Source organism: Phocoena phocoena, chromosome 9, assembly GCF_963924675.1.
Source record: "Phocoena phocoena chromosome 9, mPhoPho1.1, whole genome shotgun sequence".
NCBI lineage: Eukaryota > Metazoa > Chordata > Mammalia > Artiodactyla > Phocoenidae > Phocoena > Phocoena phocoena.
Window position 1 is genome coordinate 52,628,347 of NC_089227.1, and position 21,194 is coordinate 52,649,540.

The following is a 21,194-nucleotide window of genomic DNA, read 5'->3' on the forward strand; positions in this document are numbered from 1 at the left end:
AGACTCATCCCTGTGCTAAGATTTTGAGTGTTTATTCATTAACCGTATTTCTTTGATGTTCATGTAAAGGCCCATATTTGTGTGGAAAATGGGAAAGAGTGATTTGGCTAATGAAACAGCCACACGTTATTTGAGTCTCTAATATAGTGCAAGCTTTTTTAAAAAATGTGCTGAGTAAACTTCTTTGATAATTTGCAGAAAAATAATTTGGTGGTGACTTACTATAATTTAAAAAGAAGTGGAAGTGATTTCCTTTTAGGTGGTTTCTTTCAAATTGCAGGTTTAAAGGTGGCTGATGACAGTAAACTAATTGCCCAACGTTAACTAGGCTCACTGCGGTAAGAAGTCTTGAAAATATTTCTTCTCGTGGTGTTTGTATCACTTTGAGCTTCATTTTAATGATGCCTTACTCTTCTTGTATTGAGCCTCATTTCCACAGAAAACGTGAGCTGTTTTCACTTTTTGAAAAGCAGAATCGTGTAAAATGTTTAAAGCTGCTAAAAAAGTTTCTCATTAGTTTAAAAAATTCTGCACAGAGAGGTCAGTTTTGCTTATTTTTTTCAAGTTTATAATGCTGTGACTTTAGCCACTCTGTCTGATATCTCTGTGATATTTGTCATTTTTACTTCAGAAATATAATTACCAATGCCAGTGGAGTGTAATTATATGACTGTTTTGATAGAGAACCATGAGAATCTCAAATTTATGTAATCTGAATTCTAAAATTTAAGGGGATCTGCATAGTTTTATAACTAATTCTTCCATCTAACCAGAATTTAAATTTAGAATGAATGAAATCAATTTAAAACGTTAAACATTTTTTAAAAACAACTGACTTCTAATTTAATCCAACAACCCCTACTGCATGTTTGTTATGTTCATATGACTGACTGAGACATTTTAGGTCTTGCACATGAAAATGACATAGTCTTTGTTTTCAAGTAACTTATAATTTATGAAGGAGATAATGGGTATGCAAGTAAATATAACACAAGGCAGAATGGAGTTACAAACAGAAACCTATGCAGATATAAACCTATGCAGATACATGTACATACTAGATTTGTTCAAGAGACAATAGGGCTTAAATTTGTCTAGGACAGTGGTTCTCAAATGTGCACCGCAGGCTAACCAGCAGCATTAGAATCTTTTGAGAACTTTTCAGGAATGCAGATTCTTGGGCTTTGTCCCAGACTCCAAACTCGAAGACTCTGGAATAGAGTCCAGTAATCTGTCTTCACAAGCCCTCCAGGTGCCTTTGATGGCATGATAAAATTTGAGAACCACTAGAGATGAGCTGTCCCATACAGTAGCCACCAGAAACATGTTGTTACATTATTTAAATCTAAATTAAATAAAATCAGGATTTCAGTCCCTCAGTTGCATCAGACACATTTCAAGTGGTCAGTAGGCATAGGTGGCCAGTAGCCACCATATTGGACAGGACAGATGTCTAACATTTCCATCACTGCAGAAAGTTTTATTGGACAGCATTGCTCTAGAGCATGGAGACCTCAATGGGAAATTATTGAGAAATGAAAGAAAGTAGATTTAGCTCAAATTACACAGATTCTTAAATGCAATAGTAAGAAATTTGAGCTATATTCTCAGAGGAGAATGATGGTTTTTTCAAAAGGACATGACAAGCCTACACTGTGCTTGTGGAACATCACTCTTGCAGTCAGGTGCCTGATGCTTCCTACTGAGTGAGACTGGAGGGAAGCAAGCAACAGGTATATTTGTACTGAGACTGTAATAGTGGGAAGGGAAAGAAGAATGTTTGTTTATAAAACATTGAGAATATAGACCCAGTAGGAACTGATTACTCGTTGAATGAGAGGTGGTCAGAGAGAGAGAAAAATTAAATAAGATTGGATTTTGAGTGAGTAATTGGGACAAAGTTAACACCATTAGCAGTGAGAAGGAAATAGGAATAGCAGTAGTTTATCAGATTACATGAAAAAAAGATCTTGGGTTTGCCATGCAATTCTGTTATCCAGTAGCTTTTACATCCATCCAGAAATTTTCTTCATTACTCTTAAAACACAGTTTTATCCTGTTACTTTCTTTTCCTATCTGGTAACTTTTTAGATAACTGGTTTTAATGAAGAAAATGAACGTTTTCCCAATAATTACTTTGAATGTTTTTCAAAGATGGAAGAAATTTTATTTATCAATGCATCAGGTGGAATATGTCAAAATAATTCCTTTGTTTTTGGCTAGAAAATACTTTTGCAAAAAAAAAAAAAAAAAAAAAACCAGGTTGTAATGTGTTCTATGAAAATTCTGGTTTCCTCAAGTACCATCTGAACATTCTAGTTGTATTTCGTGGCAAAATTGAAATGAGTTTCAGTTTCATGCTAAATAGAATACAGTTGACCCTTGAACAACATGGGTTTGAACTGCATGTGTCCACTTACGTGTGGATTGTTTTCAGTAATAAATACTACAGTATTACATGATCCCGGGTTGGTTGAATCCACAGATGCTGAACCATGGATACAGACGAACCACGTATATGGAGTGCCGACTATAAGTTATATGTGGATCGTTGACTGTGTGGAAGGTTGGAACCCCTAAACATCAAGTTATTCAAGGAGCAACTGTATTTGTGTTTAAAAATAAACAGAGTGCTTGGATTGTCAAGCCTTGTTCTAATCCTTTGTTATCTTACAAATTTCACAGCAGTGTATACTTTTACACATTAATATACTTATATCTCTGTGGATAAACTTTATTTTTGGAGATTAAAAAATAATACTGGTTAACATATTAGAATGGTTCGTGCATGTTAGCTAGTTCTTTACAGAGGTAGCGTGATCAGTATGATTTGAGGCATCATAGTAAAGTAGAAAATAAATCACTGTTAGGTGTCCAGAATTGGGGGTTGTAGTTCTACTATTTTTAGGATGTTAGATAAAGTGTAAAATTCTGTGGGCTAACATTTTTCATTTATGTAATGATGAGCTTGAACTAGATTACCTTGGTATTTCTGGCTCTAAATGGAGCAAAGCATAAAAACATAATTGCTTGCAAATTATTCATTAGCTGCTGTTGATTAAAGAGCATGCCTCCTAGGTGGCAAGGAGGCACAGGGCAGGCAACTTGCTGAGAAGTTGAGGAAAATAAAATGTGGGACAGAGGATGGAGTTGCTCGTATCAGATTGGACAGTAGCAACTAGAGACATAACTTGAGGACTCTGAGACCTGGGGTAGTGTTCCCGTAGGGGAATTGCTATCCTCGTGTAAACGTGATTCTAATTGGTAACAGGTAGTGTGATGGAAAATGAAGAAGGATGTTACTTAAGGTTGTCCAGAAGTGGAGTTAGAGAGGCTTTTACAAAGACTAACTGTTCATATAACTGTTGTACTCGGTCTGCCTCTAGCTTCTGTTTATACTGTTAAATGCATATATTCAAATTTTGTACAGGGTAGAAGTGAATTTGGAAGATACCTTCATGGGTGAATATCTGATGGGGTAGAAAGAACACTGGGCAGGGAATCATGAAGCCTTGTTTGGGTGCTAGCTCCTGTGACTAGTGCTGTAGTGTTGCACAAGTTCCTTACCTTGATACCTGCTTCTGTGCCAACTACCCTCTGGGCAGACTTGACACTCTTAGGCATATCTAAGCAGCAGGGAGTGTGATCTAAACAGCAAGTGGCTAAATTGCTCTAATTTCCAGCCAGTCTACTTAGTTTACCAGCTCATTGAAATTGGTAGCACCCCAGATCAAAACTCTTTCTGGTAACCAATGCTGACAAGTAGTCCTAGGCAGACCACATGGATTTGTGAACATTCACAATGTTGACCTTGACTGCGTCCAAACCAGAGGAAGAAACGATAGATGCGTGCGGCAGTAAGGAGTGATTGATCATTCAGATGAGTTTAATGCCTTTCTTAAAACACTTGAGTTTTTTTTCCTCCCATAGTCTAGTCATTTGTGTGCAGCACCAACACTTATTAAATTTCTCTCCAGACCTTTCCAAATGGGGCTTTCTTTTTTTTTTTTTTGCGATATGCGGGCCTCTCACTGTTGTGGCCTCTCCCGTTGCGGAGCACAGGCTCCGGGCCCAGCCGCTCCGCGGCATGTGGGATCTTCCTGGACCAGCGCACGAACCCATGTCCCCTGCATCGGCAGGCAGACTCTCAACCACTGCGCCACCAGGGAAGCCCCCAAGTGGGGCTTTCTAATTGCAGTTTCTCAGCCTCCTGAATATCATTAACTTCATTTATGTAGTCATTTCTTGTTGACCCAAGGAGGGATGTCTGTTATCAGGGAAACCAGAGGGTTGGGGGACAAGAAAAGTTAAATCTGTGCTTGAACCTGCTCAGACTCCACCTGTGTTTTCTGCTTTTCCCTCTCCACTGACCACAAATTGTGTAGTGACAATGCATTTATTCTTGTCCTCTGTATTTCACTGACCAGAGATTTCTCAGTGACCAGAAGAAAGTTTTGAGTTTTTATTACCTCACCAGAGAACCGAAAATAGTTTTTCAAAATCCTTTACAAGATTTTCCATAAAGTAGATGTTTTATAATTCTTAAAATTAATTACTACACTGATATATTTGTCTTATATTAAAATGAGAATAATGATTACATTAACATAAGTCCTTTCTTGATCCTCTCTTCTCCCAGAAGCTTAATCTCTGGGCTGTATTTTTTTTGCCCTGCAAATAGAGGAGTTTGGATTTGGTGATCTCTGAGTCTCTTCAAGCTCTGAGACTAAGTCTGAAAGTTAAGGATGATAATAGGAGGATTTTCCTGGTTTCTTGAGATTGAAGTCATGAAAAGTGTCTGCTGTGCTACTTTCTAAAACAGGCTTTAGATTCGCTGAAGTGAGTAAACCATTGCAGTGTTCTGACACTGAATGCTGCGTATCTTCTGATTTTCCTCAGATTGTTGCCTCTCACTCTTCCATGCAATGATTTTGCAGGCATTCAGTCCTTGAAGCAAGTGGCATTTTTCCAATTTTAACTCAGGTCAGTCAGCTGGCTGAGTATTGATGAACCAGCATTTGTTAAAACGATGTCTCAAGTAATGTCAATCTGGATTGAACACGTGCTGTGCCAAAGAGATTTCTTCATTAACCTGCTGACTCCGCCAGTGAGAGTTCAATGTTGTTTCAAGAAAGGATCCCAGAAGCACGTGCCCCTTTGCTATTTTTACCATTAGCCTTGGTGTTCCATGAGTATCATGTCTTTTATTTTCCTTATCAAAGCTAAATAATTTGTGAATACCATTTAAATACGTAATTTTAATTTTCAAATATGCTGGTGACTGTAACATTTGATTATTGAACCCTGGAGGTACTGAGATATAGGAATATCTAAGTCACAAGCTAGGACTGAATGAGCAACTTCTATGATTTTGATTTGCTTATTTATTTGTTTATTCATTTATTGCTTTTAGAAAGGTCTGTTTTGAAGCCATTTATCTGTAAAGCTTTCCCTGACAACCCTGAGACTCTCCCCCAGGGACAGGATGTTCATCTTGCCATTTTTGAAAGTGTAGTATAGCTGCTGCTGTGGATTTTACTCTGGAAAACCTAGTATGTGTCCATTTCATTTCCTGTCAAATTTGCTGAGGTAATGAAAAATATATATTCCACTAAAAATAATATTATGTTTATCATGGATTAATTCAACAGCATCTTCAAAAATTGGATAATTTAAATACAAAAAATCCATGAGTACACTAACATTAAGGGCTCAGCTTGAAGAATTTTACATATGTTTACTACCCAGATTAAGATACAGATTATTTTCAAACTCCATAAGTTTCCTGGTGTCCCTTCCCAGGCTCATCTCCTCCTCTGCCCTGTTGAGGCAACCACTATTCTGATTTCTATCATCATGACTAATTTTGCAAGAATTTTTTATTCAGATCCAAAGAGAAATAAGATAGAAGCTTCCTCTTTCCGTAGCTCACAATATAATGGGGGGAGATAAGAGCCGTGAAGAAATTACCAGACTACCAAAGTGATCCCTAAGTGCCATATGTTTCTAAGATTAATAATGCCATCCCAGATTTTATATTATTTGGTATTTATAAATATGTGTACACTTATAATCATAATTGACCCTCACAACACCTCTGGACAATGAATGCCATTATCTTCATTTTACACACGAGACAGCTTAAGATCATAATGGTTAACCAACATGCCTGTATTAGTTTTGTATTGCAGTGTAACAAATTAACACATCTTTAGCTGCTTAAAATGACAGTATTTATCATCTCACTTCCTGTGGGTCAGAAACCCAGAAACAGGCTAGGAGATATAAACCAATGGGCAGGAATCTTTGAGGCCACGTGAGTACCTAAATGTAAGTAGTGTCACGTAGCTGATAAAAAATGAACTAAACATGGCTGCGTATCTTTTTTCTTTTTTAACATCTTTACTGGAATATAATTGCTTTACAGTGTTGTGTTAACACTGTAACAAAATAAATAAATAAATAAATAAACACTGTGTTAACAAAATAAATCAGCTATACATATATCCCCATATACCCTCCCTCTTGGGTCTCCCTCCCACCTTCCCTATCACACCACTCTAGGTGGTCACAAAGCACGGAGCTAACCTCTCTGTGCTATGTGGCTGCTTCCCACTAGCTATCTGTTTTACATTTGGTAGTGTATATATGTCCATGCCACTTTCTCACTTTGCCCCAGCTTACCCTACCCCCTCCCCGTGTCCTTAAGTCCATTCCCAACGTCTGAGTCTTTATTCCTATCCTGCCCCTACGTTCTTAAGAACCTTTTCTTTTTTAGATTCCATATATATGTGTTAGCATACGGTATTTGTTTTCCTCCTTCTAACTTACTTCACTCTGTATGACAGACACAAGGTCCATCCACCACACTACAAATAACTCAGTTTCATTTCTTTTTCTGGCTAATATTCCATTGTATACATAAGCCACATCTTCTTTATCCATTCATCTGTCGACACTTAGATTGCTTCCATGTCCTGGCTATTGTAAATAGTGCTGCAGTGAACACTGTGGTACATGACTCTTCGAATTATAGTTTGCTCAAGGTATTTGCCCAGTAGTGGTAATGCCTTGTCATATGGTAGGTCTATTTTTAGTTTTCTAAGGAACCTCCATACTGTTCTCTACAGTGGCTGTATCAATTTACATTCCCACCCACAGTGCAAGAGGGTTTCCTTGACTCCACACCCTCTCCAGTATTTATTGTTCATAGATTTTTTAATGGTGGCCTTTCGGACTGGTATGAGGTGATACCTCATTGTAGTTTTGATTTGCATTTCTCTAATAATTAATGATGTTGAGCATCCTTTCATGTGTTTGTTGGCAATGTGTACATCTTCTTTGGAGAAATGTCTATTTAGGTCTTCTGCCCATTTTTGGATTGGGTTGTTTCTTTTTTTGATATTGAGCCGCATGAGCGGCTTGTATATTTTGGAGACTAATTCTCTGTCAGTTGCTTCGTTGGCAAATATTTTCTCCCATTCTGACTGTTATCTTTTTATCTTGTTTATAGTTTCCTTAGCTGTGCAAAAGCTTTTAGGTTTCATTAGGTCCCATTTGTTTATTTTTGATTTTATTTCCCTTTCTCTAGGAGGTGGGTCAAAAAGGATCTTGCTGTGATTTATGTCATAGAGTGTTCTGCCTAAGCTTTTTTCTAAGAGTTTTATAGTGCCTGGCCTTACACTTAGGTCTTTAATCCATTTTGAGTTTATTTTTGTGTATGGTTTTAGGGAGTGTTCTAATTTCAGTCTTTTACATGTAGCTGTCCAGTTTTCCCAGCACCACTTATTGAAGAGGCTGCCTTTTCTCCATTGTATTTTCTTGCCTTCTTTGTCAAACATAAGGTGACCGTATGTGTGTGGATTTATCTCTGGGCTTTCTATCCTGTTCCATTGATCTATATTTCTGTTTTTGTGCCAGTACCATAATGTTTTGATTACTGTAGATTTGTAGTATAGTCTGAAGTCTGGGAGCCCGATTCCTCCAGTTCCATTTTTCGTTCTCAAGACTGCTTTGGCTATTCGGGGTCTTTTGTGTTTCCATACAAATTGTGAACTTTTTTGTTCTAGTTCTGTGACAAATGCCATGGTATTTTGCTAGGGATTGCATTGAATCTGTAGATTGCTTTGGGTAGTATAGTCATTTTCACAATGTTGATTCTTCCAATCCAAGAACATGGTATATCTCTCCATCTGTTTGTGTCATCTTTAATTTCTTTCACCAGTGTCTTATAATTTTCTGCATACAGGTCTTTTGTCTCCTTAGGTAGGTTTATTCCTAGATATTTTATTCTTTTTGTTGCAGTGGTAAATGGGAGTGTTTCCTTAATTTCTCTTTCAGATTTTTCATGATTAGTGTGTAGGAGTGCAAGAGATTTCTGTGCATTAATTTTGTATCCTGCAACTTTACCAAATTCATTGATTAGCTCTAGTAGTTTTCTGGTAGCATCTTTAGGATTCTCTATGTATAGTATCATGTCCTCTGCAAACAGTGACAGCTTTACTTCTTCTTTTCTGATTTGGATTCCTTTTATTTCTTTTTCTTCTCTGATTGCTGTGGCTAAAACTTCCAAAACTATGTTGAATAATAGTGGTGAGTGTGAGCAACCTTGTCTTGTTCCTGATCTTAGTGGAAATGGTTTCAGTTTTTCACCATTGAGGACGATGTTGGCTGTGGGTTTGTCATATATGGCCTTTATTGTGTTGAGGAAAGTTCCCTCTATACCTACTTTCTGCAGGGTTTTTATCATAAATGGGTGTTGAATTTTGTTGAAAGCTTTTTGTGCATCTGTTGAGATGATCATATGGTTTTTCTCCTTCAATTTGTTAATATGGTGTATCACGTTGATTGATTTGCGTATATTGAAGAATCCTTGCATTCCTGGAATAAACCCCACTTGATCATGGTGTATGATCCTTTTAATGTGCTGTTGGATTCTCTTTGCTAGTATTTTGTTGAGGATTTTTGCATCTATGTTCATCAGTGATATTGGCCAGTAGTTTTCTTTCTTTGTGGCCTCTTTGTCTGGTTTTGGTATCAGGGTGATGGTGGCCTCATAGAATGAGTTTGGGAGTGTTCCTCCCTCTGCTATATTTTGGAAGAGTTTGAGAAGGATAGGTGTTAGCTCTTCTCTAAATGTTTGATAGAATTTGCCTGTGAAGCCATCTGGTCCTGGGCTTTTGTTTGTTGGAAGATTTTGAATCACAGTTTCAATTTCAGTGCTTGTGATTGGTCTGTTCATATTTTCTATTTCTTCCTGGTTCAGTCTCAGCATGCTGTGCATTTCTAAGAATTTGTCCGTTTCTTCCAGGTTGTCCATTTTATTGGCATAGAGTTGCTTGTAGTAATCTCTCATGATCCTTTGTATTTCTGCAGTGTCAGTTGTTACACCTCCTTTTTCATTTCTAATTCTATTGATTTGAGTCTGGATGAGTCTGGCTAATGGTTTATCAATTTTTTTTATCTTCTCAAAGAACCAGCTTTTAGTTTTATTGATCTCTGCTATTGTTTCCTTCATTTCTCTTTCATTTATTTCTGATCTGATCTTTATGATTTCTTTCCTTCTGCTAACTTTGGGGTTTTTTGTTCTTCTTTCTCTAATTGCTTTAGGTGCAAGGTTAGATTGTTTATTTGAGGTGTTTCCTGTTTCTTAAGGTAAGATTGTATTGCTATAAACTTCCCTCTTAGAACTGCTTTTGCTGTATCCCATAGGTTTTGGGTCATCGTGTCTCCATTGGCATTTGTTTCTAGGTATTTTTTGATTTTCTGTTTGATTTCTTCAATGATCACTTAGTTATTAAGTAGTGTGTTGTTTAGCCTCCATCTGCTTGTATTTTTTAGAGATCTTTTCCTGTAATTGATATCTAGTCTCATAGCATTGTGGTCAGAAAAGATACTTGATACAATTTCAATTCTCTTAAATTTACCAAGGCTTGATTTGTAACCCAAGATATGATCTATCCTGGAGGTGTTCCATGAGCACTTGAGAAAAATGTGTATTCTGTTGTTTTTGGATGGAATGTCCTATAAATATCAATTAAGTCCATCTTGTTTAATGTATCATTTAAAGCTTGTGTTTCCTTATTTATTTTCATTTTGGATGTTCTGTCCTTTGTTGAAAGTGGGGTGTTAAAGTCCCCTGCTATGATTGTGTTACTATCGATTTCCCCTTTCATGGCTTTTAGTATTTGCCTTATGTATTGAGGTGCTCCTATGTTGGGTGCATAAATATTTACAATTGTCATATCTTCTCCTTGGATTGATCCCTTGATCATTATGTAGTGTCCTTCTTTGTCTCCTGTAATACTCTTTATTTTAAAGTCTATTTTGTCTGATATGAGAATTGCTACTCCAGCTTTTTTTGATTTCCATTTGCATGGAATATCTTTTTCCATCCCCTCACTTTCAGTCTGTATGTATCCCTAGGTCTGAAGTGGGTCTCTTGTAGACAGCATATATATGGGTCTTGTTTTTGTATGCATTCAGCCAGTCTGTGTCTTTTGGTGGGAGTATTTAATCCATTTACATTTAAGGTAATTATCGATATTTATGTTCCTATTCCCATTTTCTTGATTGTTTTGGGTTTGTTATTGTAGGTTGTTTCCTTCTCTTGTGTTTCTTGCCTAGAGAAGTTCCTTTAGCATTTGTTGTAAAGCTGGTTTGGTGGTGCTGAACTCTCTCAGCTTTTGCTTGTCTGTAAAGGTTTTAATTTCTCCATCAAATCTGAATGAGATCCTTGCTGGGTAGAGTAATCCTGGTTGTAGGTTTTTCTCCTTCATCACTTTAAATATGTCCTGCCATTCCCTTCTGGCTTGCAGAGTTTCTGCTGAAAGACCAGCTGTTAACCTTATGGGGATTCCCTTGTGTGTTATTTGGTTTTTTTTTCCTTGCTGCTTTTAATATTTTTTCTTTGTATTTAATTTTTTATAGTTTGATTAATATATGTCTTGGTGTGCTTCTCCTTGGATTTATGCTGTATGGGACTCTCTGTGCTTCCGGGAATTGATAGATATTTTCTTTCCCATATTAGGGAAGTTTTCAACTATAATCTCTTCAAATATTTTCTCAATCCCTTTCTATTTCTCTTCTTCTGGGACCCCTGTAGTTCAAATGTTGGTGCATTTAATGTTGTCTCTGAGACTGTCCTCACTTATTTTCAATCTTTTTTATTTATGCTGCTCTTGGTAGTTATTTCCACTATTTTATCTTGCACGGCCCTTATCTGTTCTTCTTCCTCAGTTATTCTGCTATTGATTCCTTTTAGAGAATTTTTAATTTCATTCATGATGTCGTTTATTATGGTTTGTTTGCTCTTCAGTTCTTCTAGGTCCTTGTTAAATGTTTCTTGTATCTTCTCCATTCTATTTCCAAGATTTTGGATCATCTTTACTATCATTACTCTGAATTCTTTTTAGGTAGGCTGCCTATTTCCTCTTCATTTGTTTGGTCTGGTGGGTTTTTACTTTGCTTCTTCATCTGCTTCATATTTCTCTGTCTTCTCATTTTGCTTTACTTACTGTGTTTGGGGTCTCGTTTACGCAGGCTGCACGTTCATAATTCCCATTGTTTTTGGTGTCTGCCCCCAGTGGCTAAGGCTGGTTCAGTCCGTTGTGTGTAGGCTTCCTGGTGGAGGGGACTGGTGCCTGTGTTCTGGTGGATGATGCTGGATCTTGTCTTTCTGGTGGGAAGGACCACGTCCAGTGGGGTGTTTTGGGGTGTCTTTGACCTTATTAGCAGCCTCTCTGCTAATGGGCATGGGGTTGTGTTCTTGCCTTGCTGGTTGTTTGGCATGGGGTGTCCAGCCCTGGAGCTTGCTTGTTGTTGAGTGGAGCTGGGTCTTAGCATTGAGACAGAGAGCTCTGGGAGAGATTTCACCGATTGATATTACGTGGGGCTGGGAGGTCTCTGGTGGTCCAGTGTCCTGAACTCAGCTCTCCCACCTCAGAGGCTCACGCCTGACACCCGGCCAGAGCACCAGAACCCTGTCAGCCACATGGCCAAGTATGTGGGGAGTTTCTTGCCTTTTGGGAAGGCTGAGGTCTTCTTCCAGCATTCAGTAGGTGTTCTGTAGGTGTTGTTCCTCATGTAGATGTATTTTTGATGTATTTGTGGGGAGGAAGGTGATCGCCACATCTTAGTCCTCCACCCTCTTGAAGGTCCTCCCAGAGCATGGCTGCATATCTTATGTATCTTTACACTACACCATGCTTCTGTGTGAACACGAAGAGAGAAATGACGTTAAAAAATGCTCTTCTAACCAGCTAATGTTATCATTTATTGAATTCTTATGTTCCAGTATTAGATTTAAAGCTATTGGTAATTTTATGGGACAGAATTTTAGTTCCGCTGTAAAGATATGGAAGCAGATGCTTGGATAATTTAATTAACTTGCTTAAGTTCACACAGTTTGTACAGAAATGTGCCAGGATTCTAACCTAGCTCTTTCTGACTCCAAATCTTCTGCTCTTATTCACTCTATTACATGCCTGAAGGTCATATCTGAAGTAGCCTTTGACAGATCTGTAGCTTTTCAAAAGTTAGAGATATAAAGAGAAATTACCAGTAGTAATGGGAAATGACAGTAAAAACAGAGAGATTTGGGAAAGTGTCAGATATGTTGTTTGGACTGTGGGATTCCCGATAGCATAGCTGAATTGTACAGATCAAATTTTCACCTTCCCTTAGACTAGTGTTTTATTCGCTAATACTTTATTTTGATACCAAGGACTTATATTTATGAGTACTGTAAATGGCCCTGTGGAAGTTTGTGGTGTCACATGTAAGGAGAGTGCTCATCTCCTGTGCAGGATCTTTTTCTTGAGGACCTTTGGGAGAAATTTCTTTGTAGTTTTCAGATGAAGAAGAGCTGAGTTCACTGAACTGAGTTACAATTATTTTCCCTCTTTGCCTGCTTAGAAATCTTGGTGCTGAAGTTTTGGCGAAGCCTCACATGATCAACGTGTTTCCCCTTTTTTGGTCTTAGCCTCTTTTAATGTATTTTATCTCTATTAGCTGCCTTAAATTCTTGTTTGGAGCTAGTCAGGATATAAATAAGCAAATACATGAATAAAATTCGGGTAGGTGGTTTCCAGGAACCACTTATGAATTTGCAGGTAGGCAGAGTTTCTGATGCTCAGCTGTCAGTCCTGCTAAACTGGGTGAACTGAACACTAAATCATCAGCTTGGCTGTTATGGTCTTGTCAATAGACCCCAGTGGCAAGGCCCAGGCGTTGCATTATAAGGATTATGATTTGGACCTACTGATAAAGATTCCACTCTAGTGTCTCGTTTCTTTATCTTAGACAGTAACTGGATTCAAAGGATGTAAAATGGGCATTTTAAGAAATTAAGGTCCTGCAATAATTACTTCAAAAGCTGTGTCAGCTCAGTTTAGGAAAAAAGTATGCTGGCACAGACTCACAGAATGTGGTACATCAGCAAAAGGATGATTGTTACAAATCAAAGCATCACACCTCTCTCACATTTTCAGAAATGTAAACTGTATTAGAAAAATGATGCTATACAACTCTGTTGCACATGGGATATGGGAATTTGTTGTTAACGCTAAGCTCTTTTAAAGAGTTCATAGCAGTAGCTTTAAAAAAAACCTGATGAGTAAACATTAGCAAAGGAAGTAAGTTTAAAAATCTCAGAAATTTCAGGAAACCAGAAAGGAGGAGGTGGATGAAGAAGCGGTTAAAGAATCAAATAAGCTAAGAACATGGGGGAAGATGGGAATCACATAGTTAGAGAATATAGAAGAAGAAGAGGGACATGTCCTAGAAGGCTTTGAGGACAGAAACCCAATGAGAGAGGTGAATGGTTGGTGACGCATAAATCATGGGGAAGGAGGAAGCAAACAAGAGAGTCAAGAAGACAATAATCTAGAGACACAAGAAGAATTTCGAGGACAGTAGTTGAGAGGTGGCAACTATGTATGCATTTGATGTCTTAAAGTGAGTGTTGATGCAGCAGGAAAATTGGGTTGAAACGATAGCAACAACTTGCCTATTTTTAATATTCTTTCTTGTGAAATTGGGGAAATTAAGAGACTCTTCCCTATTGAATGCATAGAAATTGAGACTTACTAGATTCCTTTTCACTCTTTGGACCTTATATAGCAAGAAACTAGGGGGCACCTATGTTCATTTAATCACTAATCAGTCCAGAACTAATACACCTTTCAGTTCATGCTTGTATTAGTTTACTGTGGCCACTGTAACAGATTATCACAAACATTGCAGCTTAAAATAGCAGGAGCTTATTTTCTTACAGTCCTAGAGGCCAAAAGTCCAAAATCTGTTTTCCTGGGCCAAAATCAAGGTGTTGGCCGAGCCACACTCTCTCTTAAGGCTCTAGGGGAAAATCTCCTCCTTGCCTCTTCCAGCCTCTGGTGGCTGCCAGGGTTCCTTGGCTTGTGGCTACATATAATTCTAGATTTCAAGTCCAGTACCTTCAAATCTCTGTCTGCTCCTTCACGTCACCTTCTCTGTGTGCATTCTCTCACTGTCTCTCTTGTAAGGTTATACTTGATGGCAATTAGGGCCCACTTGTGTAATCCAAGGCAATCTCCCATCTCAAGTTACTTAATCACATCTGCAAAGACCCTTTTTCCAAACAAGGTGACATTCACATTTTTTCAGAGATTAGAACCTGATATCACTGGAAGCCATTATTTAGCCTATGACAATGCCCAGTTTAAACAAAGAATGGTATCTTGGCATAAAGTAAGCACTTTGGTGCAAATTAACCTCTCAACCTCTCTAGGCCTCCGTTTTATTCACCCTTCACATGGATATGGTGTGACTTGCATTACTGTGTCATTGCAAAAAAATAAATTAGATCATGTTTATAAATATGTTTTCTAACTGATAAAGCACTATACAAATATAAGGAAATGTTAATATTTTAATATCAAACATTCTATTCTAATAAAATATTGGTAAGATTTTATTGTGACCAATAATAATGGTACTATGATACTATAATGATACAATTTGAGGGAGCCTGGAAAGACTCATAGAGTCAAAGCTAATCTCTTTTGTTCCCTATTTCCTTATTAAATGCAAATAATAATAGCACCCACACCCTAGGGTTGTTTTCAGGATTCAGTTAAATGAGTTAATGTATCTAAAGTACTCAGAAAGTGTTAGGCACATGGTAGAGTTAGGAATAATAACAGTGAAAAACCAAACTAATGAACTAAGAGCTCCAGGTAATTGGTCTGGAATTTGGTAAAAGGATGTACCACCTAGAAATGGGAAGGAGACTCTGAAAGATGTGAGTTGAGATTGCCAAAGAAATGTTTTGATATAACCCTCACATGGAAAATACCATTTTGGGTTAGCCCTGCCTTTATAAAATTTCTTTCATTTATTATTAAAACATGCATAACCTACTTTTAGCATTCAGTATTTGTATTAGCTAATTATTAAATGACAAAAATATAGCTCTGAGGAGTGCCATAAGCAGAACTCATAGGCAACCACTGGGGCTCCTTGCAGTTTGTAAAATAGGCCATTGAGGGATTAGGATGGGGAAAGTGTTAGGATTTTTGACCCCCATCTCACAGGCCTTTGACTTTCCGTATATGGTGGAAAATTGAGTCACTGGAACAAATCCACGTAAATAAATCATTAGAAGACTATCACATAAGTCCTATAAAAAAAGCATTATGGGAGTCCAAATATGGTAGAAAGGGCCAGGAAGAGCTTCATGAAATGGATGATATTTGAGCTGAGTCTAGAAAGATGACCAGGAGTATACTTCTTGGGCAAATGTGTAGGAACATGTTTCAGGCTTAATAAGCAAAATAAGGCACGAAAGAACATAACAGGTTCAGGGAACTATGACTAACTATTAAAAATCAAGTTTGGTGAGCATTTGTAGTATTCTGGGAAATGTCTTTGAAAAGATTGAGACCACGCTATGAAGGAGCTTGCAATTCTAATCAGTCTGCCCTTTTTTATAAGTGGCATGGGCAAAGTTTACACACATAAAAAAAATTGTAATAGTAAGTTTCCAGTTTAGAAAGTATGGCCTGGAATTTAAATACACAGATCAAGATGGTATACTGAAGCTATGGATATTTTATATTATATTTCTCTTTATTTCCCAGAACGTATCAATGAATGTATTAAGGGTTAAGGCATTCTAAATAGATAGAAAATAGAGATGTTCCAATCGTGTATATGATACTTTCAAGCTTATTGTCAGTCAGTGCTAAATTGAGAAAACTCATCAGATGGAACAGAGGCCCCAGTGAAGTAGGTAAAGTGATTCCTCAATATTTCCCATGCCAACTTCTCTAGAACCCCAATAACATCTTTGAATTCAAAGTAAACTCTGAACAAAAGGATGAGCTTTGAAACTGTGGCAAGGAGTTGGAGAGATGGATCCCAGGCTTTCCGCTAAGTGCCAGAAGCTTCAAAGTAAAGTAACCCATAGAAGTCACATAAACTTTGCACACAGGCATCCAGGAGCCTGGGCAACCTATCGCACACAGCTAAAAAGCATTGCAGCATTTGGCATCTAACTCACACAAATCAGTTTCTGTGAAATTATGGTTTTCTTTGCCTAAAACTCTATCCCATCTCCCATGGCAGTCATTACTGGATCTTGAAGCTTTAAAAAAAATAGTAAGTTTTATAATTTTTATATTTTCTTATTTTTGTATGTGTATATTCTATTTTTGTCTGTTTTACTTGGGACTGATAAAAATGAGATGTGACTGCAGTTTCTGACAGCTAATAATTACCAACATTAAATGAGTTAGAATGAGTTAAATCCACCCTGAGGTTTAACTGTGTGGGCCTCTGAGCACTCAAATCAAATAGTTTTAAATACGCAGGCTGAAAACTATTCTGTTTAATAATGAGAGTGACATGTAGAGAGCATAACACAACACTAGAATGTTCCAAATAAGAAGAGAAGTAAAGTTTCCAGAAGTTAAAACAATGATTATTAAAATTACAATGGTTTATTCCATGTAAAATCCAGTATGCAGTGACAGGATATTATTGTATTAAACTTGATGGTTAGAAGATGGGCTTGAGATATGCTAAAGGAATTTAGAATAACAAAGACTTTGAACTTACGAGGGAGGACTAAACCAATTGCTTTCTAAAAACCATAGGATTTTCCTTATTTATTGCTTTTCAGGAGCAATTTTTCCATATATCAATAACTCTGGAAGCAGGTTGTGTCTAGCAATCTATACTATATTACAAGTCCTCTTGCTTTATTTGTTTTGCATTATAATATCTCTGAAATTGAGTGAAATTTTATTGTAGATGGGATCATAGATTTGCTGAAAATGAGGACTGTTAGTTCCAGAAGTGTTAAAGAACAGCAATATTCAAAGCAGGAGAGTGAGGAGAAACAATGAAAATAACTGAAGAAGAAAACATCTTTACCTAGGAAAAGGCAAGACTTTCCAAACTGAAGGGGCTCTGAAAGTCAGGAAAGATAAAAGAAATAAAGACCCACAGTTAGATATATTTCAGTAAATTTTCTTAATTTCACTGGATAAGAGAGAATCATGCAAGGATACAAAGGGACAGTGCACACACACACACAAAGCAAAAGCAAAAATCTAATTTTCATCAGACATCTCATCTCCTCCCCTTCCCGTCCCTCAGTTCTGAGAGACATCACAGAGGCTGACCCTGTAATTGGACCTTGCCAAAATTTCCCTTTAGGCTCTTTTTCCCTCATGCTAAACTGCATCCTCACTCTTTGCCTCACATGATGTCTCATCAAATGACCTGGAAGAACACTGGCCTGAGAATTAGAAGATTTGTATTCTGATTCTTGCTCTGTCCCATCCAAACTTCCCCATTTTCAAGGTAGTATATTCTGTCAATTGGGACTTTGATTTCCTTGCATGTTGACCAGTTTGAATTAGTTGCTCTATAATGGCTGTTCTAGCTCTAACATTCTCTGGTAATGAGGTGGTCCAAAATATGCTTTTTGATTGTACAAAGTTTGAGAAATAACTTTGTAATTGGGAAGCAGAAATCAAATGGCATGGACATGTAAGATTCTTATTATTATTATTTTCAGTGACATAGGCAGTTTCATTCAAAAGTGTAGTGAAATCTGAATAAGGTCTGTATCTAGTTAATAGTATTACACCAATGTCAACTTCCTGGTTTTGGTATTACATGTGTAAGTTGTAAAAGATGTCTCCATTGCGGGAGGTGGGTGAAGGGTACACAGGATTTTTAACCTCCTATGAATCTATAATTATTTCAAAATAAAATGCTTTTTAAAAGAAAAAAAAAGTGTATCCCAGTAACCTTCTAATATGTTCTAGACTGGCCAGTAGATATGGAAGCACTTATCATGCTTACCCTGAGTTTTGGCATTATTGCCATAATTTTAACTTGAATAGAAATTTCTTAAAAGTAATCACCGTCTGCAATTTTAAGACTCAAGTCTGCTAGACCAATTAATTAGCAATTTCTGATTAGTAGCATTCTAAGTCAACAGAAAAAAATGATGAATAATTTAAAAGAAAGCTCAGAAATCAAAAATACTTTAAGCAAAGTTACGCTTATGTATTTATAAGAAAAGTTTGTAATATACCTAATCATAATGTTTCAGTACAGTGTTCAGTATCCCTTAGTGAAATCAGGAATTTAATATGAATTAGTATCTTCATAAAGAACAAAGCCCTTTCAATAACTTTTATCAATTTTGAAAAAATGAAAGAATTTAAAAATCATCATTATCTATCTTAATATATTACAGTGTTTTAATGCTTCCCTTCAAGATCAGTATATTTAACAGTGGATAGTGTCAACTCTAAGATCATATAGCAGTCAAGTTTGGAATATAGCAATCTTTCATCAGTGACTGAATCTGAAATAAAGGCTTCGATCATTAAGTTTACAGATTATTTCAAGGCAGGTAGAGTAAATAGTAGGACCTAAATATCAAGTGATCTTTATAAATTGAAGATATGATCAGGACCAGGCAGAATGAAGTTCATTGAAGTTAAGTGCACCCCAGATGTGTGCAATTGGAGAGCTTATGGTTAAGTGTAATAGTATTTTCTCATGTGCAGTGGATACCATGTATATGCCACGTGGATTAGGAGATAAGAGAATAGAGGGCAATTAGCATGCTTCACTCTGATGCTGTGAGAGGCAGTGTAGGGGAAGGGGGTCTGTCTTAGGGTCATTGATTGTGAGATTTTCAAGTGACCTCAGATTTCATTTTTTATTTTATTTTAGTTTTTTCGGTACGCGGGCCTCTCACTGTTGTGGCCTCTCCCGTTGCGGAGCACAGGCTCCGGACGCGCAGGCTCAGCAGCCATGGCTCACGGGCCCAGCCGCTCCGGGGCATGTGGGATCTTCCCGGACCGGAGCACGAACCCCTGTCCCCTGCATCGGCAGGCGGACTCTCACCCACTGTGCCACCAGGGAAGCCCAGATTTCATTTTTTAAATGAAAATACCTGAAACGCTTTTGACTGTAATTACAAAGGAAAACATGGAGTAAGAATATGTCATCTATAAAAAATACACCTAGAATTTGAATTATCCCCACATGATTTTGGACTCAAAAGGACAAAGTAAGACTATATAATAGATAGACTAATTTTATCAATAGCCACAGCTGTTAATCAAGGAATTCTTTGTGCCTCACATCGGTAGAAGTAAAGTCACTATTTAAATTCTGAGTCATATTTACTGTTGCTTAGCCATTTTAATTGTAGAAGAAAGTGAAATATATGGCATTATATATGTGTTAGATATCATAGTGTTTTATTAGGTTATAGAAGAATATTATTAATTTATATACCTATATCCTCAAAGCAGAGCTTTTAATTAAATATTTATCATAATATTTATGTATTTTAAATACAATCTTGATGATAAATCCATAAAGAATGTAGAGGCTCTTTTATGATGAGTTTACTGATTTTTCAGAGCTCTTCAAGAATAATAATAAAGTACTCTGAATTTGTGATATAAAGCATATAATGAGAATGTCACCCAGCAGCACTTACACATTTTAAGTAGTCATTAAAATGACTTAATATTAGGGTGATATGCAATATGAAAAAAGGAAAACACAATTCTTAAAATCAGGACATCCATCAAAAGTAATAATTTTTGTAAGAGCTTGAAAACAGACATAAAATATATAGATGCATATTAAAACCAACAGCACTGAAGAGCTTAGGAAAAGACCTGCTACACTCATAAAATATAATAATAGAAGTCAGTTGGATTAGTAACGATTTTATAAAATGAGATTTTGTTATATTTTAATATTATGGACCATATTGAATTGAAACCAAAATAAATCTTTAAGTGCAATTATACATTACTTCAATTGGTAATAGAATAGTAACAAATACTGGCTTATTTGGGGATAATTCAACTCAGTTTCTTGAAGCCATTGTTAAAGATGAAATCCTTTAGATTTTCAAATATCCTATAACTGTGGAAAGAACAAAATTAACCACCTTTTCCTCTTCTGAATTCCATACTACAAGTTTTCATAGTATGTATGTGTAGGTGATTGTCCTGTGACACCTCTACTCTATTTCCATCTCTGAGATTTGTATATGGCACATAAGAAAGCTCTATTACTGTTGAAGAAGTGAATGATCTGGTTCAACAAGCATTGATCAGTAACATATAAAGTAAGAGCATTCAGTTAGGGGATTTAACTGTGCTCATTTTAGGATTTTACAACTTAATGAGATTGACATTTAGGCCTGAGGGATTTCACAGTCTGCTGGGAAAGTCAGGCTTGAAAACAAATCATAACCATATGTTGTGATGATTAAAGTTTGTATAACGTGCTAAGCCACTTCGGGTGTCCAACTCTTGCTTTGGCAGATTGAAGAAGACTTTCTGTGAAGGCTCTTCTTGAATTTCTGTGTCTTAAATGAAAATTAGTTTGATGAGTTTCTGGTAGATTTTAATTTTATTTGAAGACATAGACCCCTAAGTTAAAGCATTGCCTACCCCTTAACTATTTACATTCATTCATTCATGTCCCAAATATTTTTGACTGTTCATGTATAGATGCTTGAGATACAGTGGTAAATAAGACTACTCCCCAGAAACTAGATATAATAAATTACACTTTTCATGCTCTCTGTGAAGCAGAAGGCAGGGGCATAAGTCAGTATTGTAAGATGTTATAGATGTATTCACAAGTTCCCAAGGGCG